The sequence below is a fragment of the Pogoniulus pusillus genome, chromosome 22 (assembly GCF_015220805.1).
Source record: "Pogoniulus pusillus isolate bPogPus1 chromosome 22, bPogPus1.pri, whole genome shotgun sequence".
Lineage (NCBI taxonomy): Eukaryota > Metazoa > Chordata > Aves > Piciformes > Lybiidae > Pogoniulus > Pogoniulus pusillus.
The window spans coordinates 6943247-6968950 of NC_087285.1; the positions used below are offsets into that span (position 1 = coordinate 6943247).

The 25704-nt window shown below is 38.3% G+C and overlaps 1 protein-coding gene across 38 annotated transcripts in view; it reads left to right on the top strand.

Annotated features, from left to right (window-relative positions):
* Positions 1 to 25704, top strand: part of TENM2 (teneurin transmembrane protein 2) — a 1869083-nt gene that overhangs the window by 1061414 nt on the left and 781965 nt on the right. For 34 of the 38 annotated variants that reach the window (XM_064161561.1, XM_064161557.1, XM_064161558.1 and 31 more), the window contains one exon: positions 9733 to 9807. The gene's annotated coding sequence lies outside the window, so the exon portion shown is untranslated. Of the gene's footprint in view, positions 1 to 1856; positions 1884 to 3685; positions 3813 to 7152; positions 7172 to 9732; positions 9808 to 25704 lie in introns of those variants that run through there. The other 4 variants (XM_064161576.1, XM_064161577.1, XM_064161578.1 and 1 more) reach the window with 4 other exon arrangements.

Genomic DNA, 25704 nt, shown 5'->3' on the forward strand with positions numbered 1-25704 from the left:
AGCATTTTTCTGAAGCTATTTTGCTTGGGCATGTGACAAAGTTATTTGTGAAAAGTTGCTTTGCTCTGAAGACTTAAATTAAAGCAGCTCTTGTTTTTTTGACACGTAAGCCAAATATTTATAGTTTCTAAACTGTATCATTTTATATCCTTTAGAAACTATAAATATTTAGGAAATATATATATATATAAATATTAGAAATATATAATATATATTATAAATATTAGGAATATCGTCTGATGTAATAGACAAAACAAATACTTGCAGTGAAGTTCAGTTCATTTTGATGATTGTTAATTGGCTAGAGCACTGGCAGTCCAGGACCAGCTTCTGTGTGAAAGTTGTAATTAGACTCCATAGTGTGCAATCCATCCCTGAACTCACTGAAGCTCCTAACTGCGGTCTCTGTGATTTTCAGCTAATGTGAAGATACGGTGACCATGTACAGTTCTCCAGAATGGCTGCAGCAGAATTGTCTTTCCAGTCTCTTCTTTCTGCCTTTGTTACTGTTCTTACAAGGCAGGTTGTGGCTAGGAGTCTCAAAGTCCACTTAATTATTACACAAAAATGCTGCGGTGATGGAAATGTTTGAAACATTGTCTCTTCATAGGACAACATTTTGGGACTGAGCCCCTCCCCTCAAGACTAAGTACCTTTCTTGAAAGAAGTTGATGAAAATTGTGTAATGGGAGACTTCTGATAATCCAGTCGTGAATGATGTGTGTTGAGACACATCATGTCCCTGCATGTCAGGTTGGGGAACAGAGGAGGTCTGCAGGCGCACACACCGAGACCCCAGCCCCTGTTTTCATTCCAGCTCCCAAGCATGAAAATTAGACTGACCTGATCAGCAGATCACTTCTGCAAACCAGTGAGTCTGCTTTTGAATTCTCTCTGTATGCCCATATTGTCACCCCAAGAGTTGTCTCCCACAGTTTGCACTTTAGCAGGTAATGGATATATATTGGATACTGTGAAGCACTGTAGTTTTTGTAGTACTGCATCTTTACCTCATGAGAGGAGCTCTGACTTGAGGAGTGTAGTCTGTGAGGGAAGAGATTAGTGACCACTTCTGTAGTGCTTTTGACAGTGGGTAAAGGGGGAGTCAGCTGGAAGAATTTTGTCAGCAGACAGAAGAGCCCTAAGGAGACATTTTAAAAAGCAGGCAGAGAGTCTATGGATGCTGGCAACAGCTTCATCAAGTCAACAACCTACCATTAGGAGATGATAGTCCAGCTCAGCTTAACTTGAAGTAGCAGAAGTGCCTTCTGTGTAGCACAGGCCTGTCATTGTGCTTAAAGTTGTTGCAGCTTTAGGCTCAGCTGTATTCCCAGCATTATTTCCCAGTTACTCTCCCTAGCTGGTAATGTGTTTTTATCAAATTATTTCAGCACAATGGAATTACTTCAACAAAATTATTTGAGGTTTGAAAACAAGATATTCTTGTGGTTTAGTAGATTGTAATTCTGGAGATCAAAACACTTCTTGTAATCTTTTCTCCTGTGTCACAGAATGGCTTGAAAGGAACAAAACCTTTTTTTTTTTTTTTAGACATGAAATAACATCTATTTTGAAATTAAATTAAAATTTCCCAGATTTTGGAGTTTCTAATTAAACTTCCTGGGGCTACATTTTAACAGTCTTTCTAACTTCTATCTCACAGCTGGAACACCCAACAGAAATAAAACTAAAGGTACCTGATCTCTTACAGAGCTCAAGTACTTGCAGTTGTGCAGGTCCTCTTGATTTTATACTGCTGTGCTTGTGATTCTTTAAATTAGCTACAGCTGAGCTGGCTGTAGCTAATGGAGAGTTGCTGTGACCCTGGTTAGGTCCTTAGTAAATCTGAAATGAGAAGGATGATATTTCTGTTTTCTGATGAGGTAAGGTGCTGTTTATACAGAGAATGAGCAATTCTAATTAATTTAAAACGTCTGGTTTTTATTTTCTTTCACCTCCTTTATTTTTTTTCCTTCTGCAGTAATTGTTATTATGCTAAACTGAGGTAATTATGTTTGTACTGCTGAACTGAAAATTCTTATAGTTACTGTGCAGGCTGGCTAGGTCACTGTTCCTAAGCCCTTTGTACTCTGTACTTCAGTGCATTCAACATAGGAGTTTTGCTATTCCCTCTCCTTTCCCCCCCCCCTCTTTTCCTTCCAGATAAAGTGCACTTCTATTAAGCTACTTTGTTAATTTTATCAGTGCTTTAACTGCCTACATAGAAGTGATGTCTTTATGTCACAGTGAAGCAGACATGCCTTCTCCTAAGCTTTGGAATTCAATAGAGGAAAGAATTTTTTTCTCTGTGGTTTAAAGAGTATTTTGAAAAACCTAAATAATGGAAAATTAAGAAGCAAAAAAAATAATTCAATTGGCTCTTAATTCGTTTCTTCTAACCATTTTTTCATCAAGAGCCTTCTCAAAGCAAGAAAGATTGTAAATATAATTCTGAGAAATATGTTTATTAAACAGTTGAGAGGAAGAGAAAATCAATCCCAAAAGCATTCTGTCTTATTCCAAAATCTGCTGTGGGAACAATGTACTGATATATCTGGTCATGCTTTATCTTGCATAACTTCCCCTCTCTTCGACATTCTTTCCTCCCCTTTTCTCTACAGTGTCTGTAAAATGAGAAAATGATGGGCTGAGGGGCACTCTTAGATGGGTCTGAGCGTGAAGGAGTGCTCCTTAGTAAATACTGGTTGCTGTATGTTAATGGTGAACTCTGACAGAGAAGGAAAATAGACAAACAGAAAGTCATGAGTGCAAAAGGGTTATGACCCTTCCTGGAATTCAAGCAGAAAAAGAGGTATTTTGCCTGTTTGCTTCCTAGTAATAGCTTTGCTAAGAGCAACCAGGTGCAACTGGTCCATAGAGTGCAATTGGTCAAATATTTTCTAAAGACAGGAAAGTGTTAAAATGACCTTACTGTGGAGTACAGCATTTAAAATCTGTTTTTTTCACATTAAATAAGTAGGAAGGGGAAAGGATAGGTCACCTACTGTACAACAAAAATTAAGATAATGGGTAACCTGTCATGTATATGAGTCTAAAAGGCTTTTAATCATTGGGCCTGCATAACTATTTGTTATAAATGCATTAAGAATTAATATTATGAAAAGGAAAACAACTATTTAGCCTAAGGGAGGATGTTGGCAAAATAACCAAAAGGTGCTATCTGCCCATGATTAAACTGGTTGCTGTTCTACCTGCTGGAATATCTTAAGATGCCTTTGATTAGTCCAGTGGTTTCAATGAAACTCACTTTAAGGCAGAATATGAAGACTATATCAATGGAAGGAACAGCAAAGGATTACCTCAGTTATTCAGAATTTATTTCCATGTGTGTAATGGTTTCCTCAAATCTTGAGGTGTCTTTTCCTCTCTAAAAAAATGGATCTAAATTGTGGCATTTCACTGCCTTTTACAAGAGGGAAGTGTAGCCTTGCAGTGGCGTGAGATTAGCGAGTAGCGTTAGCTGGGAGTAGAGAGAGGCAACAAATAATCATTACTATCATGCAAAGTGGAAACGATTTGGCAAAGAATGGTGGAGTTTGGGAGGGACCTCTGGATAGTTTTGAGAGTCCCCAGAGAAGGAGATCGACCATCTCTCTGAGCAGTCCGTTCCAGAGCTGTGCTGCCCTCAAAGGAAAGCTTATTTTTTCCTTCTGTTTAGGTGGAATGTCCTGTCGTTGGGAACCGCTGGAGAAAGACAGGCCAATGCTTCAAATCGTTTATAAAAATGGTTTTACTTAGAACTGAAAGAGATGTGGATGTTCTTATCTGGGATATGAAAACACCTGAGGAAGGTGGGAATAGTTCAGACACATCTTCTTCTGAAAAAATCTGTTGTTTTTTTTTTCAAGCATTTATGTTTCCGTTACCCTGGGTGACTTAGGAGAGTTTCAGAGGACCCTATTTCATTTAAAACTCCCATTTTGATTACTTGGAATGAAAATCAATTAAGGGAGGAAGCGCAGTTGGGATATGCATATTGAAGGCTTCCTAGGCAACCCAAAGGAAATCTGCCAAAGCTAAGTGTATGTATTCTGCCTTGAAGATACTTCTTCAGAGAATGGGATGCCATCTGCTAGTCCATTATAATATATATACACCTTGGAAAAAAAAAAAAAGCCTCCGCTCTCAGACACGTAAAAAAGACTCCCTCAAATCACTGTGATTTAAAAATTTTGAATGAGAGGGGGAAAGATAAGTTAGGTTAGCAAAGATCTAAGGTCTTTATTCCATGAAGAAAGTGGTAGCAAACTTAGATGGCTGGTACAAGGAAAGTGTGAGCTTTGCACCGTTCAAACCTGGCTCTGGTCCTGGATTCTGCCTGGGTGCTTTTCATTGACTTTCAACATGTGCCACTGGGTTTGCCCCTGGATGAAGTCAACATTAAAGGCAGTATATTTTGTGTGATTATGAAGGCTTGGAAATGAATTCTTATAACATTTCTATGTATTTGAGAACAGGATGTGTGATTTAACACTGAAACATTTACATATCTCCTTCGATTTTTTCCTCTTTCCCCAACCCTCCCCATCCCAGCTCTCTGGGTGTACGTGACAAATGACAGATTCTCTCAGATAATATTCATGTGGTACTCCAAAATAATTCTGCAGACATGGTAAAAGCTTTTAGAGACTGTAAAACTGATTATCTCTTCTGTAGCTCTTTTCATCTTCAAAGCACTTACCAACATTAACTAATTAATCCTCACCGTGTCCCTCCGAGTTAGATATCATTGCCATTATACAGATGAAGGAATTGAAGCAAACACTTTGTGACTACCTCATCAAGGCAGTTGGTGACAGAGATGCGATTAGAATGCACAAACCTCTACTGCCAGGTTCTCTGCTCAAACCACCGTGCTGTTTCTCTCCTGCCAAATGCATGCAGTAGGTATCAGTACCCTCACTACAGCTGAGGGTCAGGTTTCTGTTCGTGACATCTTGTTAGGAATTGCACTGATGGAGAATTTCTTTGTGATCAGACAGTTACATTTCTAAATGCCTCTTCTGCCACGTTTTCCCATCGTCTTGAGCACAAGCACAAATGGTTTGTCACAGCAATACTTACCTTTGGGCGTAGCTACAGCTACACATTACTGGTGTGGTGGCTTGGGCTAGCTGCCCTTTTAAGAAGACCACAGAGACTAAGTCCTCCATGAGAGAGAGAGTCCCAAGGGGCAGACCCGGCCATCCCAGAATACTGTCCCGTTGTTACTCTGCTCTGCTTTCCGCTATCACAGTTGGTAAAGCAGAGCCTCACTGACATGGTTCTGCTCTCTTCTCCTGGAGAAGAGCCTGTCCCTGCTTATCTCGTGGCCTGTGTGAGGAGACTGCGTCTAGCTGCAGGGAATTTTGAGCTGCGTCATCAGGCCTGTTGAGGCCTTGTAGGCCTGAGGCTGGGAGGGCAGTTTTGGCCTGCTCTGGGGCCTGAGCTGGGAAAGGTGGAGGGCTCCAGGTTTTGATTTGTGTCAAGCCTTAACCCTCCTAGGGAGTGGTCTTCAACCTGACCCTAGGTCCTTCTGACTTCTCCCTGGGGGATGGATCTGAGCCTGGCCCCAGGTGCAGTTAGCCCATGGCCTGTCTGGGGCCGCTGTGGAAACACAGGAACCTCTTTCTTCCACTTTCGCCTCCCTGCCTGCGGGCGCCGCCCATGCTCCTGCTGCTCCTGTTTCACCACACGGCGGACAGCCCTGTCCTGATTCTACCTCCATCCATTGCCATCGGTCTGGTTGTATGTACATTTTTGTATCTTGTTTTCCCTTTCCTAAACCTCTTTGTAACTTCCCTACCTTCAGCAGCTTTTATTTATTGTTTAAGGTTTGCAGGACTGGTTATTTGGGTGTTTTACCCTTTTCCTTTCTACATCTAATCCCTTTTATTTCCGAAGAGAGGGAGAGGGGAAGGCATCCTATTGTTGTTTTGCTTCTGTTAGCTGTGTTTTGAGTCTGTGGGAGTCTTAACCTAGAGCCAGGACAATTTGGTAAGCTTGGCCTAGTTAGTGAGTGTATTCATTCTACCTGAATGCATTCTGTACATATCTACTTGTAAATAGAATCTCCCCTTAAAATCCCCAGCGTGCAGCACTTTTCTTTTTGCCTCCCCAAAAGGAGTAAATATAATTTCTGTCCTCTGGTATTGGGTTGGTCATGGCCCTAAACAAGCACAAGTGGAAGTATTAAACTCTTCAGAAAAGAAAACTTAGGTTTCTTGGAGGTGCACTCAAAATTTTCAGTAGGGTATGTTTCCATGCACCTGTCTGTGGTGAATGGAATTCCTTAGCAGCCTAACATGTCTGGGGTCCTCAGTCTGCCCTTTGCTGCTTCAGGGGCATTGCATGAGCTCCTGGCTACAATCAGTTACATGGAAGCCCTATGAGAACATGAAGAAAAATGAGAATGGAAGCACCCAGATTGTAGCTAAGTGCTAGGACATTGTTTTCAGTTCACTACTATGTAAATTTTTTCTCAGGACCTCATATGCTGTAGGGGAAGTTTCCCAGTGAAATAGAAACTGCCAGGCAAAAAAAAGATGTTTTGCTGAAAATTCTGTTCTCAAACAGCTACGTTTTATATCCAAACTAGATTTTTATGGAGCCTTAAGGAAAGGCTTACTAGATTTAACAGATAGGTTACAAATCTAAGCAACCACATTTTTTATGGTGAGGTTTGGGAGTGTAGGCAATATAGGAGAACACAGGCAGGTTTCTTCTGTGATTTTTAACAGACTTCTCACATTAATAATATTTAAGGTGAATGAGGGGGATCATAATGTGTCATTTAACACAACTGGTGAATGTGATGCTGAGCGTAGGACAACTGACAATGATTTTAATTATTAGAGCAGAAAGTAAATGAAAATGAGAAGAAGTTTGTTTGTTGTCAAAAAGTGGTCTAAGTAGTACTAAAATTGTGAAACTGAAAAATAAGCCTCACCCCAATAGTCTGACTGCAGTGGCAGATTCATGGCCAGGCTTAAGACTTTTACAAGTCTAGAGGATAGAATTTTCAGGCATGGCTGAATACTCTCCCATCTCCTAAAGGGATGTGCTTTTTAACCATCTCTGAGGCTGAGAAGCACTTGGTTTGCATTTGTGTGGTGTCTGTGGAAGCCTTTGCCATTGGATGAAACATTTGCCGTGAAAACTTCAGCTCTTGGTGAGGAGCATATCCAGGGACTGACAAACAGATGTTGGAATTGTTGGTACTATGACTTCAGTACTTTATGGTTGCCAGCTGTTGAGTGTAATGACTGGGGATGCAGGTGGTGACCACCAAAATGAGTGGATCACTTCGCTTTTCTGTGAGTATAGAAAGCTGCTCCGGAAAGGAGGGCAGAGCAAGGGCTCAGATGCTGTCAGTAAATAGTGCTTAAAGTTCAGCAGACATGCTCTTAAGAAAAAGTAAGAAGTATAAAATTAATATTTAACCAGATTACTACATTTTGTCTGCTTCATTAATGTTTCATTAATTTATGAAAATGCTGTTGATGGAAATAATATTGACAGGATGTGTTGTTTTGGCTTGGTTGTTCATCGGTTTTAATACCTTCTGGTAAGTGGAAACTTACCTTCTGTATGAACGCAGACCATCTAACAAGGCATATTGGGCAAGTATTCTAATAGAACAATAATTATTAGGGCATGATTCATTAATATTTTATGTTATTTATAACTTATCTTTAAGAGATTAATAATGGAGATGTGAGGGGAATGCTGTCTTAAGTGTTTATAATTATGTTAACATTAAGACATACTGTAGAAAGGAAATTGCTCTCAGGTAGTTAGACTTTTAGTTTGTAGAGAGTCCGCTGAAGGAAATGGTCTCTCCATTTTCTTCCAATAATTCTTAAGCAATCCTGCTGAAATTAAGTGTAAGGAGCAACTCTCCGTGACTACAAATGCATGTGAACCTATTACCAGCGTTCTGAAAAAAAATAGAATCCAAATTTGCTTCATCTCCAACTCTTTGACTCCAAATTAGTGGGGAGCAAGAATTCTAGAACCTTAATTCATTATGGAAATTTCACAGGTGTTTCTTCAGTGCCTGAAAAAAATCCTAATGCTTTCCAATTTTCATATGATATGACCTGTACATTTGGAATTGACCTATTCCAGTTAATCCTTGAGATTTCTTTCAACTTAGGTTTCTGTGATTCAGTTATTCTGTGATTCTGTGTTTGAATTGGCAAAGTCACTGTGGAATCAAAAGCTGTCCTTTCCAAAGGCAGAGAAAAATGATTGGAGAATTTCTAGGAAATATTTAGTTATAATTTCAGAGTAAGCATGTTTGGTAAGGAGAAAGGAAAGCATTAATTTATTGTGGAAATGAGCATACAGAAGAATGGAGATTTGTAAAACTCTGGTTGTGGGCATGGCAAAACCATTCTGATTGCAGGCTTTTTTCCTGCTTTTTTTTCCCCCACTTCTTTTTTTTTTCACCTTTTTTTTCATCTTAAGCAGTTGCCAAGTATTCTACTCTCTTCCAGAATTCACAGAAGTGCCTTCTGTAGGAGATGAGAATTCTTCACAGTGTATTAGAAACCAAAACATCCTTTAACAGTGTTATTGTGTCACTTCAATGCTGTAGGTAGAATGAAAATGTGGTTTTCATATTTTTATGAAGTATTTCTGTCTGGCCCTCTTTGTGACAGTGTATGTATCTATACAGTCTTCACTTGGCTCTATTTTTCTCTGTTGAATTTTTGCTCTCTACCACTTCATATCTTTATCATAATGTCTTATCAGAACCTGAACCCAGCAACAGTTGAGTTGAGCATATAAGACTATGAAGTGAGATAGAAGTAACATAAGTTCACCTATGCAGGATTACTGCTACTACTACCATACCATGAGCTTGATCAAACTTGCAAATTTGTGTTTTCCTCCTGCTTTTAAGTGCCTGCATGTGTACTGTTAATACTCATACCTAATGTGTGAAACACACAACTGTTTATCACATCCCAGCAGGCAGGACACAGATATTTTCAAACAGCACTACTGTATCCTTATCTCAATAGTGCTAATACTATCCACTGCCAAAACAGGCATGATATATTGAAGTCTGTAAGCGTTACAGGATCTCTGCATATTCTTGAATTTAGCCTGCAGCAAGTCTGTCATCCATGGTGATCCTGATGTTGCAGCTGATGTTGCAAGAAGCAGCAGCTTAAAAATATCTTTAAATGACAAATAAAAGCAACATGCAACTTTGTGGCTGCTTATGTGACAAAGTTTATTGCTACTTGAACCTACTCTTAATTCCTTGGACAGATGGGGAGGTGGAGCAGGAAGGTTAAAAACATCCATATTACAGTCTTTTCTAACCAGTCTTCTCCTAGTTGTGTTATTTCGTTGTATTTAGAGTCTTGTTCAACCTCCCCGAAATAAATGTTCCTGAAATTCAAAGGGGAAAAGTGGCTTTATAGGGTTAATCTCAGGATTTTACAGCAGAGTTTAGATCAAATCAAAACCCTTGGCTATTGGTGAACCGCAGGTTCTTCTTGATCATGTAAGTCCCTCCATCACCCACTCCAGCATGGCACTTTTGAAATGCAGAAATCTGTCACTTCTGAGATAAACCCACTAATCCACCTCTCTCCTTGGCACATTCTCTGTTCAGTGGGCAGATTTCTTATATGGATATTTTCTATCATTTTTGCCAGTGCTACTTCTGTGTCATAAGCTGATGGCTTTAACTAGTGATTTTCTGTTTTTCAGATTCAACAGAGGAATCCAAATACGTCTCTGTGAAGTGTTTTCAGAGTTTATCCCCTGCTGTAAGTCTCCTCTAAGGTAATGGTTACGAATGACAGCAGGCGTGTTGTAAACAAAATTTCTGAAAACTGTTTCTTGCTCATCCAAAGAGCTTGGGAATTCTGCACTCTGCATTATTCCTTTCAGCACCAGCAGCAGCCTCTGTCAGTATTGCTGCTTAAATAGCCATACAAGTCTTTGTTCTGATTATTTTTGATGAAATTTTAAAATCATGCTTCCACTTTCCATGCTGTTGTCCAAATTTTGCACTTTCATATCTCTCCTTGTGCTATATTTTAACTTTTTTGCAGTTATCTCATCTCAATATCCTGCTTGCTTTTTTCTTACTGTCCTCTCTGAGAAGTCAACTTGATGAGTGCCTTCAGCTCTTGGCACGTCTACTCAAGTACTTAATTTCCTTCTCTGTTAAGAATGAAGAATATTTTTAGCATTCATTGTGTGTATAGTGAGGCTAATGAGCTTGTGCACTTAATTCCTGAAGTAAGACTCAGTGTGATTCTGGTGCAGTCTCTCTGAACTTTAAAAGGGTTTCCAGTCTGATGTTTACTGCTGACTTCTCTGAAGTGTTTTTAAGTTCAAATGCTCACAATTCTGTGTGTATATGTTTCTGTATACGTTTATATACACCCAAAGTGGATCTGAGGAAGGAGGCACAACCTACAGGCATGAAAAGTATTGAGGCTGTTCAGCCTGGAGAAGAGGAGGTTCCTGGGAGACCTTGTAGTGGCCTTCTAGCACCTGAAGAGGGCTGCAGGAGAGCTGGGGAGGGACTCTTTACAAGGGATTGTAATGATAGGATAAAGGGCAATGGCTTTGAGCTGTAAGAGGGGAGATTTGGACTGGAGATGAGGAAGAACTTCTTTCCATTGACGGTACTGAGTCACTGGAACAAGTTGCCCAGGGAGACTGTGCATCCTCTCCGTCCTGGAGGTGTTGAAGGCCAGGCTGGACAGGGCTTTGAGCAACCTGGTCTAGTTAAAGGTGTCCCTTCCCATGGTAAGGGAGTTAGGACTAGGTGATCTTTGAGGTCCCTTCCAACTCAAACCATTCTAGTATATACACCTGCAGCATTGATTACCACACTTAAACTGTACATACGTACGTGTGTCTAAATTACTGAGATTCTGCTTTTGAGAAGAGAGGATGTTGTGATGACTATGAGATCATTATAATCTATTGGTTTGCTTCCTGAGTGTGTTGATAGTTTTGTGCTTGACAGAATAAACATCTTTTGTGTTCTGCGTTACAGCATGAGCAGTAGTCATGGTGGGTTTAGATTCCTACTGACATTCTTGTAGCAGACTGCTTTTCTCTGAAGCAGCTTCTTTTGTGAGGGAGTATTATTTGGGAAAATAAAAGTGGGTGTGTTATTCACAGTGCTTTGGCTCCTTGTTGAAAATTAAAGACATAGGATATAATTATGAGTCTTTTCAAGTGCTTGTATTGATTAATATTACTGTGTTGTTTAAATTAGGATGCAGTGAGATTGTAAATTGCTAGCCGTGCATCACTGGTTTGTAGTTCACTGTTGTGAAGAATTACTGAGGAGGGTTTTCTGTGTTCTTCTGCGGTACCCTAGCACTTAAAAAAAATCTCTAGGTGTTTAATGGGGTGTTTTACAATATGGGGGTTTTTTACAGCAAAAAAATATCTTCTCAGCAGAAGATATGGCACATATAAATAGGTGGTGTGCTTCTCTCTATAGCTTCCCTGTCCATTTGAAAGACAGACATTCATTTCAAGACCTATTTCTGAGTCTCAAGATCCAACATAGCAACACACTTGAATGCTGTTCCCATGATTTCACTGTTTGTGTCAGGAGAGACAAGTTTGGTAGTTAAACCTCCTCGTATATGCACGATATGCAGAACTGTGAGATGAAAGGTGTGCAGCCTGTACAGGACATAGGCAGGCAAAATGCGGTGTTTGGAGGGCTTAAAAGTTTAGACAGTGATTATTCTAGAAAACTTATCAGTAGTCAACTTAGAGACAATTACTGTGCTTGTCAGGGGGATGGTATGGAGAAACACAGAGTTACACCTGTCGACAATGGAAAAGGGTAATCCTCCTTTGTTATCTGACATCTTTTTGTCCCCCAGTCATCCTCCCCTAGTGACTGTCAACCTCTGCAACTCCAAAGCCTCTGAAATTTGGTATGCTCATACAGCATAACTCCTGAGCAAGTTGTTGGATCTGAACTCCCACTTTCTTAGCAGTGACACCTGAAAGCTCTTTGGGTTTTAAGCAGGTATCAGATATTCAAATGCACTTTTCATCTATGAACCCAGATTTTGTGCATATGTCGATTATTCAGGACTGATAACTAGGGAAGAAAAACAACTAGAAATTTGACATTTTGCCTTGTAGGTCATGCCTTAAATTGTATTAATGATTTTAATTCCTTCAAATTCTTAAATTAGTTTGTCAGTTTGTTCAAAAGGACAAGAATTTGGAGTAAGAAGTTCTACAAGCAGTTACAAAATAATAACTGTTTTAAAAGGAAGTAAATGGTATCCAGAAGTTATGTCCCAACAAGTGAATTAAAGTATATGGTAGTGATCCACAGGGAACTTTTGCATCTTGAATATTGACTAGGTGTGTTAATGCAGCTTCTGGTGAGATGGTAATGATACTCCAGGAAAATGTAAGGTAAATTTCAGCTACTCAAAGCCACATAGTTTGTTTTTTTTTTCTGGAGATACAAGTAACTGAAGAGCTCTTGGTTTATGCAAAGTTCCTACCTTTCTTCTCTGCATGGAGATTCATTATTTGCATCTGTAATATCCCCCGATATGATCATCTTGGTTTGGAATTGATACCTTAGTATCAATCCCAGAGTTATTGTTTTGCTCCACAAGCAGCCTTGGAGTACAATTGAGGAAGGGACTAGGTAGACAGTTTCTTTTGTCTCTGAAAGTTTCCGCTGCTGCTGTCGCACTTTGCTGCCTTGTACAATGCATCAAAGAACACTTCAGAGGGTTGCATATTTATGGAATTGCTTTAAAATTGAAAGTATATTGTTTGGAAATGGCTGTACAATAGAAGAAAATTTAAATACGAATGCAAATACTGGAGTCAGTATCTAGAGGGATTATATACCAGGATTTTGCTACTCATTAGGCAAAAGCAAAGCTGCTGTAATGGCTGGTGTCCTGTGAAAACATTGGATGGCAAGAATAAAGGATCACTGAAGTGATTCTGACTTCGCAGTGGCACTCGTTAGTGGTGTTTGGGCTGTTTTTTAAGGTTTTCTGGGGGTTTGTCCCGGCTTTATTATAATGGTCAGCTAACCACACCTCAGTTATTTGGTAAAGCATCTGGTTATTTTTTCCCCTCAAAGCTGCTGCTTTTATTTCCGCTCCTTCCCTGCCATGTATATAAGCCTTTGAGAAAATATCTTCGTTCTCTTTCACTCCTGCAAGCATACTACCATTGGAGGAGGTTATCCACTTTCAAGAATTATGATGAGAATGCTTCACAGCCAGCTACAAATATTTATAACCTTGAGGTTGCCTTTGATCCTAAATCAGCTTTCAATTACCATTTTAGTTACACTGGGAAAAAAAAGGGCACATTTTATCATTTCTAGAATACAGCAAACTCAGGAGACTGCAGTTATTTTAAGGCTTCTATTAGTAATTAATGCAAACTTATCACCATACATTGTTGTTGGCCTTCCAGAATACTTGTTTATATGGAATTCATCAGCTACTGGATTAATTTCCTGGAGTTTTACATGGGCCATTGCACAAGGGTTTAGATAGTCACAGTATTATTTATGAGAAAATTGTGAATTACTGTAAACTCTATTCCTTTCTTACACAGGAGAGAAAGAAAAGCCTCATGAATCCTCAGCTATGTGTTTAATGTTATAGTGAATGTTAGATGCAATCTTGTATTTGTTCTTTGTCTTTCAGCATGATGATATGCCCAGAAATCCTCAAATGTGATTCTTAGCAGGAGTGTTTGGAATACACAGAGTCAATGTCATGTTTTATGACCTCTATAACCTCACTTGCGCCATCATGTTAAATGCATCAAACAATTCTGAGTGAATTAGGCAGGAAAGTTTTGAAAGTGTAACTGTGTGAAACTGCCATAAAAAAGACCTTCATCCACTCAATTTCTAGACTCCTATTTTGCTATTGTAGTCTTGAAGAAAACCTTTGGTGCATTAAAAAGCATATATCTATTCTGACAAATTTCTTAATGTCATTTTAATTCAATCACTATCATAGGTTGAAAACTTAAGAAATGCAAATTGAAATTCAGGAATCAAGTGATCAGTGCCATCTATTTCTTAGATTTTTTTTTTCTTTGTTTAGTTTTTTATATTTTTTTCTTCTTTATCTCTTTTTTTTTTGTTGGGTTTGGGGCTGTGCATGTATTGGGGTTTGCAATTTTTCTGGTTGTTGGGGTTTTTTTTGTTTGGTGGGTTTTTTGGCCCCACAAACATCATCTGTGCTCTGATTTTAAGCAAATTCAATTGATCCTTAAGATTCTCTTATTTCCATTTCTGGTAAAAAAAAAAGCGGGGGGGTGTGCCAAGTTAAATCTTTCCTTTATATGGTTTGCCTCATTTCCTAGGACTGCAATGTGAAAGCAGAAAGGAGAGTCAGTATTATGTACACGCATGTAAATTAATTGCAAGTTTCTCACTGAGAATAGGAATGCATAGAATAAAAGATTGATCTCCACTGGCTCTAGTTACTGCTCACTAGAAGCAAGCAAACTGTGTGATAGTAACTTGCAGTCAGAAAAGAATCGCATTTGGGGCAGCTTATCAGACATGTTTGAAATTCTGTTTTGGGATTACATAGCCATTGTTCTATTTGTTTTACCACTTAGCATGCTCTAGAATTGTTTTTTTCTTTAGTAATGTATTACTTGATTATGTGTTTGTGTTCTGCTTTTAAAAAAATCCTACAGTTTGGCTACTGAATGCTGTCAGATACTCCTTTCATAAATGTTAATTGAAGTGTGTGGGGGGTGAACTTGGGGGTTTTTTTCTTCAGCTGCCTTATGTTCCTGTTCCTCTGTTAGTAAATAGCAACAACGAAAAAAAAACAACTTAATATTCAAACTTCTCCATAAAAGTAACCTTTTCATCAGAAAAGTCTAGTGCAAATCTGAATGAAATAGTTCTTCTCCCCAGTATAATGTCCTGTATTTAATGCCAAATCCATCCTTATGCCAACATCTTTAACAAAGTAGAAAGGCGGCGGGGGGCTGCCAGTGTAGCTGTGGATTTAACACTGAAGTATTTTGCTTGTGGACTTGCTATAAAAGATGTTGCAAAACAGAATCTGATACTTGAACTAAAGTCTGCAGTAGTTATTCTAACAAGTACTCTATTAAGACAGTGCTGTCACATCAGTGTGGAGCCTCTAAACTGATTTCATTTCTCCCTGCAATGTTTTCTGGTGCAATAGTGAGTTACCTTTCATGTCAGTAGTATGGGAACTTTATGGATATATCAAAGGTTGCGTTCACTTAATACTAGTCTCTATTTTAAGTGAAAAGAGAAGAGGCTTGGAGTAGAATATGAAAGCACTCTGATGGTACCATAAACTCTCAAGGTGTTAATCAGAAAATGTCAACAGAAATCTTGAAAGAGCACAATGCAAAAAAATTGAGAATAGGGAGATAGTGTTTAGATGTGCCAAAGGGAATATATATATTTGTTTTTTGGGTTTTTTTAATGGTTTAAGTCCAAAGCAAGTGCGAAGACTTGTTTTGGAAGATAGCTTGGTAGTTTTAGCAAAATACCGAGTTAGGAGAAAAGATGGACAGGCAGGATTTTGAGGAAAAGCCTTGGAGCACCATTGTTTCACCCGTTATGTTGGATTAGTAGCTGTACAACTGCATTTTGATTGCAAATTATGCAGGGTACCAGTTGTTCAGCTGCCATTTTAACAAACACCTGTTGTAGTGAAACCGAATGCTCGACAAAAGCATGAATAAAAGCAGCGCTTAGCACAGCTTTTGTGATGAGCATTTTGCATGCGGTGTTCATGTGCACTCATGAACATGCACGTGTGCAGAAGGGCATGGCCATATGCATTTCTAAATTCAACCATCAGCGTTCCAGTACCAGGAAAAGACATGTATATTACAGAAGCAGGAAAAAAGCATCCCAACATAATATTTAAGATCCTTTGCGTGTTAGTTCTTCCATTTTATAAAGCTAGTGGTGAAGTATTTCATAGAATGTTTTTTAGGTTAGAAGGGACCTCAAACCCTCCCGCCATAGGTAGGGACACCTCCCACTAGAACTGGATAGAATTGGATATATTTCTCCTTGTAAGTAAAAATCACCTCACTTTCTTCGCTTTGTAGAATAAACTCTGCCTTGTGATTCTTTGCTCCAAAATTTCCTACACATAGTTTAGCTGTGAAGTAGATCATATCTCATGTTCCATAGGGGTTGTTTACACAACTAATTCACTCACCTATTTATAAATGCAGTTTGTACAAATGAAGAAATGCTTGTTCCATTTATAATACTACTATTTCCCTTTGCATTAGTAAAATAATTCATGTGCAATTCATCTTCAGGTGCTACAGAATAAACTGTGTAGTTGCAAAATTTCAGATTGATACTCTATAGTCAGTACAGGCTGATGTTTGTTTTAGATGTCTAGAAACTATAGATTATTGCTGCTGGATGGTTACACCTTTGCTAAAATGAATGAAGAAGTGACATATGACTGATGCTCCTGTGTACAAGTTATTATATTGCCAGTGAAAGAAACTATTAGAAACAAGGACATACACCCCAGAGATGTAACATACTCACTTTTTTTGTGAGGATCTTGTGATTTATCCATTATCCAAGAGACATTGTATTGCAGTGCACTTGGTCTTTGAGAGACAGCTCATCATAATCTCTGGGGCCATGACCTAACAGATTAAATAGAATGGTGAGTTTGTGTGTCAGAGCAATTCTGTCTAGAGGACAAAACATTTTATTTAGGGGCCAGATTGATGGGATTAAAGCTTTAAATTGATTTACTTTACAGACACAAATTTACTATAGATTGTTTTTTATTAAACCAGCCACTGGATTGTTAAAGGAATTATTTCAGGACAGCTGAGTCCATTTAAATCAAGAGCGAAAGATCAACCCCTCAGAATTTATTAGTAAACTCAGTCCTTGCAATTTCTTTGCTGAAAAGCAATGTAATCTTTATTTTATATTTATTTTAACTTGAAGATTATTTGGGTAAACTGCAGGCATGTGATTCTGCCTCTGTATTCCTTTTTAGCTCTAAATAAACTTGGAATGTCATAAAGTACCCCAATAATCAGAAATTCAAGTAGCTGTTAAGGTGAAGAGACATGCTGTCTGTTTTCTTTAACACTTTGGAATAATAGCACAAATAAATAGTATCTATTATTTCCAGTCCCTTGATTTGTTGTAGCTACACAGCTCTCCAAGAATGAACAGAGAAATATGCTCTGAAGGCATATATCCTTTTCACAACAAAATTCTTCACTGTAAGAATATCACCTAAATGTTGAAATAAACAGTTTATGGTGAGTGCCTTTTTGTTGTCTTTCCCCTTCCCTGTAATGCTCAGCAGGTGTTTAAATGTTTTATTTTTTTTTCACTTCAAACTATCAGTGTGAAGGAATACCAACAAATGTGTTAGTTTTAGATAATGCAAAATTCCCTTTGCTCAGCTTCTTAGTTCAGTTATCTGTGTGAGTCAGAAATCTATTACTGTGTGCTCATCTTCAACCCAAATCTATTCACCAAGCATCAAAACTCATCAGTGAGATGGAATAATGCCATTTAATTAGTCTTTGATATACAGTTAAATTAGGTCTTAATAAGGGGTAGTGCATCTAAAATCAATTATCTCGCTCTTCTTAATAAGAGCAAGTAATTAGTAGGTAAATCGCCACAGTTCCCTTTTTATCCTACAGATTTTACAGTCTTGTGGAGGAGATTAGGTTGAGAAAATTACTCCCCAATAGCTCAGAGAAATTTTAAGGCATAGCTCAGAAAATGCTTTGTCAATCAAACTGTGGTACAGAAAAGAACCACCAACAACAACAACAACAATAATAATAATAATAATAATAATAATTTTAAAATGTCATCAAAAGTGCTTCATTTCTTGATAATTTTGCTTGAATTCTTTGTTAGGTCACCTGGTAAAAGCAAATGGAAACTAGAGATTCCTCTTCCTGCAGCAATCTACTAGTGTATATTGAGCAGTCTGTCCTAGGGTTCATTTCAACACAGTCATCAATTAACCAAAATATCTGTTTTTCATTGAAAATTGTGCAGCTGCAAACAAAGGATACATTATGTACCTTAAATAGAGTCTTCAGAAAATAGGGGTTAATGTGGAGAATGACTTCCTTTTACATGGAGAGTCGAATCCCAAAAAGGAAAATGATTGCCACACTGTATGAAAGAAGAGCACAACAGATGTAGAAAAAGTCACTATTTCTTCACATGTAGCAAAATGGTTGCGTGTTTTAAGGACACAGTTGTTTCATTTAATGTCTCAGGGGTTTGTTAGCAAAGACTTCCATCTTCTTCAAATGGAAGGTTCTTCTATTTTTTATATTTACATTTCCAGTGCCAAGAAACTGCTGGACAGAACTTATGAGTACAAAGAGAGTATTCGAAAGAGTACTCAGGATAGCTTTACAAGTTCCACTAATCTCTAAATGCTGCTACTTTGACAACCCCTTATTTCATCAGGTCATGTAGCCTAGTATATGGTATATTGCCATAGATTGCTCAAATTTGACCATGCTTTGTTGAATTTGAGTTGTCAGAAGATTATATCATTGTTTTTCACTGAATAGTCTTAGGTTTTTTGTTGGTGTTGTATTGGTTAGTGGTTTTTTAAATCATGGTGAAACACTTGAAGGGAACTCAAGGCTATAGTTGTGATTAATCAACGAATGGAGACACTTCTTTTCATTCTTTTTCTGCTACTCCTACATCCTTCATATCCTAGTCCCTTCACACTAAATTCCCTTGCCAAGCATGTCAGAGAGATTTTATAACTGTGAAAGTGTGATGTTACCGCTTCCATTTCCCTTATGCTTATTGTTGCAGTTTTTCTAGACACTTTCTGGTGTTAGTCATTAATGACAACACAGTGCCCCCATTTAGAGAGTCTGAGGTTGCCGTCTGTTCTTTGTTTTTCCTCCCTGCTGCATTACTCATGCTTTTTGTGGAAGGAAGCATTTCGAAGGCAGCCGTTCCTCCCTGAGGAAATGATGCGTTCTTTGATATCTATTCACAATTCAAATACTTCTCCCGGTAATTCATTTTGTGATCATAGCAGTACCAGAAGGCGGTGAGAAGCAGTTCTATTTGACTTTTTGCTGGTCTGGGACAGGAAATTTTAGTAGTGAATATCAGAGTCTCCAGACAGCAAGAATCACATCAGAATCTCTGATATTCTATCAGTGGTATTTTTGTTGGTGGTCAGCTTAATCAGCAGAGAAAATCAAAAGTGCCATCCAATTCCCTTGCATGTTCTGTGGCTGTAAAGAATCAGAGCAGAATCTGTACACAGAATGTTCAGATTTCCTAGCATAGATACCTGTAGTTCTCTACAGTCACTCAAAATGAGCCACCAACTTGCTGAGCACTTAAATGCCTGTGATGGGCAGGGGAAAAAAAATTTTAAATGGTGAAGTCTGTACTTTGGGCCTGCCCTCACTGCCTCAGTTGTATTCTCAAGCCTCTAGCCCTCTCGAGCTTTTCTGACCCTCTCCTTAACAGTGGAAAATTAAGATGTGAGAGAGATTTTAGAAGTCCACAATCCGTCCTCACTGCAGTTTAAGCATCTGTGTTAAGCCTGCTTCTGTTGATAGCTTCATATATAACAGGATTGAAATAAGTCCAACTAATCATATGGCTTCATGATCACTTTTTCTATAGATGTGGCTATCAAGTTTCTGGATAGACGTTAGTTGCAAGTTTTACTTTATTTCTAAGGCATGGATGTTATTTACTTATTTAAAACTGGAATGGTGAATTAGACTACTTTGTAATTATTAATGAAACACTGTGGGCCACTGGACAGTAGCCATCAGGCATGTTCCCAGCATTTGCTTGTATTTCACATGCGTGCAATGTCTTTAAAATAAACATCTTTTTGTTTAAAAAAAACTAAGCTTTGAAGCACAATTGGAGAATGTAAAATATCAGGAATCCTTCTGTTGATCTCTTCAGATTTTAGATCTGGTTGATAATAGGGACTAAAAGGTCATCATGTCCCAGTCTTCCTTTTCCCCAGCTGTACAACTTCTATAAGGGCCAAGTTGGAACCTATTGGGGTCACTACAGCTTAGCTGGGTTTTGGAAACAGCTGTGTCCCAATGCCCACAAAGCAACTTTGTATTTTAGTATTTTTTGACTTGGAACACTAGATTTGGATCAAAGTGTTGCCACAATAAGAGCTAACAAGCTCTTTCACAGGTGACAGAAGGTCATTTACTGAGATGAATGTTGGTTATTCTTCTTTTTTTTTTCATGTCAATTTTATGTTCTATTCCACATATCTCTTTGACTTTCACATTTTGCAGTGGATTTGGTTCAAGTAGGAGTTTGTGGTTTTGCAAAACGTTGAAGGGTTCACGGCACACCTCTTCTCCCAGGCAACCAGCAATAGAACAAGGGGACACAGTTGTGCCGGGGCTGGATTTTAGGAGGAAGTTCTTGCCAGACAGAGTGATTGGCATTGGAATGGGCTGCCCAGGGCGGTGGAGTCACCTTCCCTGGAGGTGTTCAAGACAAGCCTGAATGAGGCACTTAGTGCCATGGTCTAGTTGACTGGATAGGACTGGGTGCTAGGTTGGACTGGATGAGCTTGGAGGTCTCTTCCAACCTGGTTGATTCTATGAGTAAGTTAAATTAAGGTCAATTTTCCTTCATGAATGACAGATGATGAAAAATAAAAGATATCTTTGTCTTTTTGTCTACTCTGTTGCTGTAATTGAAGGCCATGATGGATCCAGATGAAATCACCATAGAGGACAAAATTGCATCTGCAAATGCCCTCTTACTTTGTTCTTCCTTTGGCAGCATTCATTGTGGGACCCACAGTTGATTTGGATTCTTCTCAGCAATATCCATCAATTATATTTATAGATTATTGCTGTATGTTTTATGTAGAATTGAAAAAATATTGGCAAAAAATTGGCAACCTGTGTTTGCTGTCAGGGAATGAACAATGAGCAGATCTATTCTATTCCCTGTCATCTTGTCTCCACAAAGGAGTTCAGACGTTTTGTTGCTGTCACCTTGCTATGGTTATATCATGATTAACATCTACAGCTTGTAAACAGCAGCACTGCAAGAAGTTTGACAAGTGGCAGTTTCACTAGTAAACAAATCAGAGATGCACTTAGAGTAATTAAAAGGGATTGCCAGCATTGGAGATGGAGTTGGTGCCTGAAACTGAATTAGATTCCAAAACTGAAGACTGAGGGTCTTTCTGGAACAAGATCTTTGTGAGGCAGTTAAATGACCATTGGGGCAGGAAAGAGCAAGATGTCAACACAATAAAGCCTTGACTGAAGTTCAAGCTGTGACTTGGTGCACAAGGTGGCAGAGCAGGCAACTTTCAAGTTCTGACATACTTGCCCACATGTACATGTCTTTGTTCTGCTTCTGATTATTTGTCATTTTGATTTCTTTTTTTACATTGTAAAGGTAATGCTTTAGGCTTCTTTACATGTTATCTGCTGTTACCTGGAAGTAACCTTTCAGAGCTTCACCCCAGAGACATGTTCAACAGAATGCTTTGACTTAAGCATTTAGACACTAAAACAAAATGAAATTTGAATCATTAGAACAAAATCTCTCTGACCTTAAGTTTAAATGAGTACAGCTGTAATGGCCTATGGAGTTGCTTATCGTGAACTTTTCAGAATCCTACTCTTAACCTTATTACAATTCAGATTAAAATGTTATTTAAAACCACCAGACCTCTTTGCAGTCAAAGACCAATGACTTTACTGTCCTTTTCCTGATATGGCTGCTGAATCATGCATCAGTGCAAAGTGAATATAAAGCACTAACGAGGAAGAAAGGATATTCAAATAATTAAAATTAACTTTGTGTTGGTAGAAAGGACTACGCAGAGTAACTGGTGATAAAAATCAACTGTAAGGTGGCTCCGTCCTTGTATTTAGTATTATCAAAGGATTGTTATTTCATGCAGAAATCTACTTTGTTTGATTTGCTCCTTCTCTATACATACCTGTGTGATTCATCTTCCCGTTTCATATCCTCTCATTAACAATGAACTGTGCTGATCTAAAAGCTACACTTGCAATCAGAACCATGTGGTGCAGCAGGTTGGATGTTTTTACTATACATCTTTTCAGCAGACATTTGATTAAATTTGATTTCTCTCCTCTCTCTCTTCTTTAAGATCAAGTCTTCTAGTCGTTTCAGGAGTCTGGGGAAAACCAAAAATGTCAGCAGCTGTACAGCAAATTATAAATTTCACCTGCATTTAAAATTTAATTTAAAATAATCTAACCTTGTCTTATTTTAAATGCCAGCAAGTTTGATATTTCTTTTTACATGAACTTGAATTTACTTCCTGCAGTGATAGATGGTTATAAATATTCCTCACTCCATCAGCTGTTAATCATTTTATGTTTTATCTCTGTGCTTTGGGTAAACAGAATCACATAAAACAGTAACTGAAGAGTAACTTTCTCATCTTATTTGCTTTCTTGCTATGGCAGGTATTTAATTCCCTGGTTCTCATTGTTTTGATTGTTTGTTTTTTTCTTTTTATTTTTTCCTGTAACTTGCCACTTTTCTCTGTTTTATCTTATCCCTTTCAATTTCTGTTGATCATCTGCTTTTAGCTCTCAATTTCTTGGTAATTTTACAGCCTTCCCTTCAGAACAGAAACTAATACTAGGAGCAGAATGGAGCAACATCCTTCCTTCTTCCATTCTCTATTTCTTGCCTCAAGCTGGACATATGCCCTCCTCCAGAGGCAAATCTTGTTACAGTCCCAGTTGAGGGCAGCACGAAGTAGGTATGGTAAATGCTAAGCTCTTTTCATCCCTTGTGGACCTAGCTCTAGGGAAAGGAAGCTTAGCAATATATTGGTTTACTTGGCATAATTATAACAATCTTCCATCCTTGGTAAAACTCTATACTGCAGAAGATGCTGGAGGGGAAAGGGTGGAGGGTGGCACAGAGAAAAGCTGAGAATGGAGATGGCTATGGCAAGTTACCTGGTTAGCTTTCTGCTTCAAATAGCCTTCCTTATGCAAGTGCGTGCTTCACCTATAAGTGCAGTTGCCATACGGCTGGGTAAATGTGTAAGTAGTAATTGACTTATTTTGACCCATTGTTCCATTTTAGAAAGAGATTATTTAACAAATGAATGTCAAATGCCTTCCTTGATTTCTGAACTGTGCTGCTACTGCATGGGAAGTGTGATGACTTTGAAGTTAGAGTTTAATAACGCGGGCATTATGTTTGTTACCATCCATTATCACCATGATTAATACTGTAGTAGTGAATGCTACACTGCCATGGGGGAATCTTGCATTTTGCAGCTAGATTTTTTTAATTTTGGACAAATGCTCCATGTTGTCTAGTCCTCCTTGATGTCATGAGGACTGTGGGAATACTCTGTGCAGATGCCATTGCTATTGTAGCTTGAATGTTTCCCATAGTATTGTAGTGCTTTAGATTTTCATTTGCACAAAACACTTAGAAGTGATTTATTCAGCATTTATTACTTCACATTGTAATTACGTTCTCTGAAGACAGGGTTACATAATGCATTATCAGATATGAATATGGATTGCTTTGCTGCAAATGGCAGATTGTATGTGTGTGTATGCTTTTCTGCATCAGATATGGGAAATGCAAAAACAAATGTAGAAGGGCAGAAGTATCAGATGTATAGCTTTTATCTTGCTAAGGACTCCAGGGGGGAAAAAATAACAAAACAAAAAAAAAACCCCAGCCAAACAAACAATGATTAGTGTCCTTAGTCTGATATATTTCCATTTCTGTCAGTAGCAAATTTTATCCTCTGAGCACTGAGTCCAATTTGTGGATACTTCTCCAAGTAACATCGTTTTAAACCTTGTTACTAATCTTTCCTTTCTTGAAGATCTAAGTGGTGTTCCAGAGGAACAAGGGGTTTGGGTTTCTTTTCATGGGAGGAAGTCTCCAATAAAAGGTGCTGCTTTTGCCCAGCCTGGTACTCAGCTGGGCTCGTATATCAGTGGTGGCTCTAATAAATATTGTGCTTCCATTGATGTCATATTAATTGCATGTCAGTTCTGCTTTTAGGTTTTCTAGGTTTCTACTTTTGAGTTGTTGTGTTTTTGTTTTTTTCAATCTTCTGTGTAGATGCAGATTACACAATTTTCCATTCTCTCTGCAAGTCACTCTGTGCTTGCCAGTATTGCAGGCAGAAAGGGGATATACACCTCAAATAGTCATAGACTGAAAGCTTCTATCACAGCAAAGAACTTTTTAGCCTGTCGGTATCTGTACATATCCAAACTCAGAAAGGAATTCCTTTAGTCTTCCAGTTTTGATGACTTTGAATCCCTTTTGCTGAAGCTCAATCTTTCTTTCCTCCTGCCTAGGTTGTTTCGTGGGCTTACTGGTAATAAGCAATCTTTCCTAACTAGTGATTAGTTGAATTGATTTTTTTACAAGTATTTTTTTCCATAGATTTGTGTTAAGGTTTGCTTATGGGGCAGGAAGATTCTGCAGCATACAGCTAAATACAGAGACAGAATTCTGCAGGCCAGTGAAGGACAGCATCTTTCATGTCACTGTAATGAAAACAAAAGATAAATTCTACTTGCACCACCCAACTGGCTGTAATTAGAGCATTGGCTGCAATTCATTTGAAGAAATGTGTTTTTCAAGTGATTTACCAATATAAATTATGACACAAATATTTATGAAACTACTTAAGTAGCTTGTCAGAAATGTGCCTCCTCTGATAAAGAGGGAAAAAAAACCCTGCATAATTACAGAGAAATTTATGTTGTGACTTTTAGGGTCTTCGTTTTTATGCTCTTTGTTCAGGAAATTTGTAAAAAATGAGTATTTATTGCCTTATCTCATTGACAGATTATCTTAGTAAAGTTTTATAATGAACATAGAAAAGTTTATTAGGGAAAAATGAGAACTGATACAACTGAATGGAAATGACTGTGGAGAAATAGCTCTGAGAGACCTTGAGGTGATAGTGGGAAAACAAATTAGATGTTAATCTGCGCAGTAGTGAAGCCGTAAAAGTGGTCAGCAGTATCAGAAGCAATATATACAGGCATCTCAGGTTTGGATGGGGAAGTAGAGTCCCTTTGAATAAAGCTCATGAAATAATAAACTCAAGATACTCGCATTACCCACAAGTGAGGTCAATTATAATCTGCTTAGAGAAAAGCAATATAGATAAGGGTGCTAGAGTCAGATCTGGAGAACATTAATGCTTGAGAAATGCTTTGGAAATTGCAGTTTCATTTGACATTTTAAGGGATATATCATTCATCTACTCCACTGCACTACAACAAAACTTCAAGATTAGTTATTTCAGCATGAAGATGCTGAAGGCCACATTTTTAAAGCTTTAGAGTGCTTAAATAGAACTATTTAACAAATGCTGAATATTTAGGAGACATTGAATTTCTTAGAGCTGTGTAAGACAAATTTAATAGTCTATGCTATTCTCATACAGCGCCCTCAGAGTGCAGTTATGCACAATATCTTCACGCACATTTTACATACCTATGTACAAAATAAACTGATGGTCACTCTTTCTATATGCAATACCTTTCTTCTGTCCTTATTGGAATTCAAATTCTTGGGAGTGCTGGGTAACAATGTTCATCAAGGGAACAGAAAGAAAAAAAAAAACAAGCTCCTAA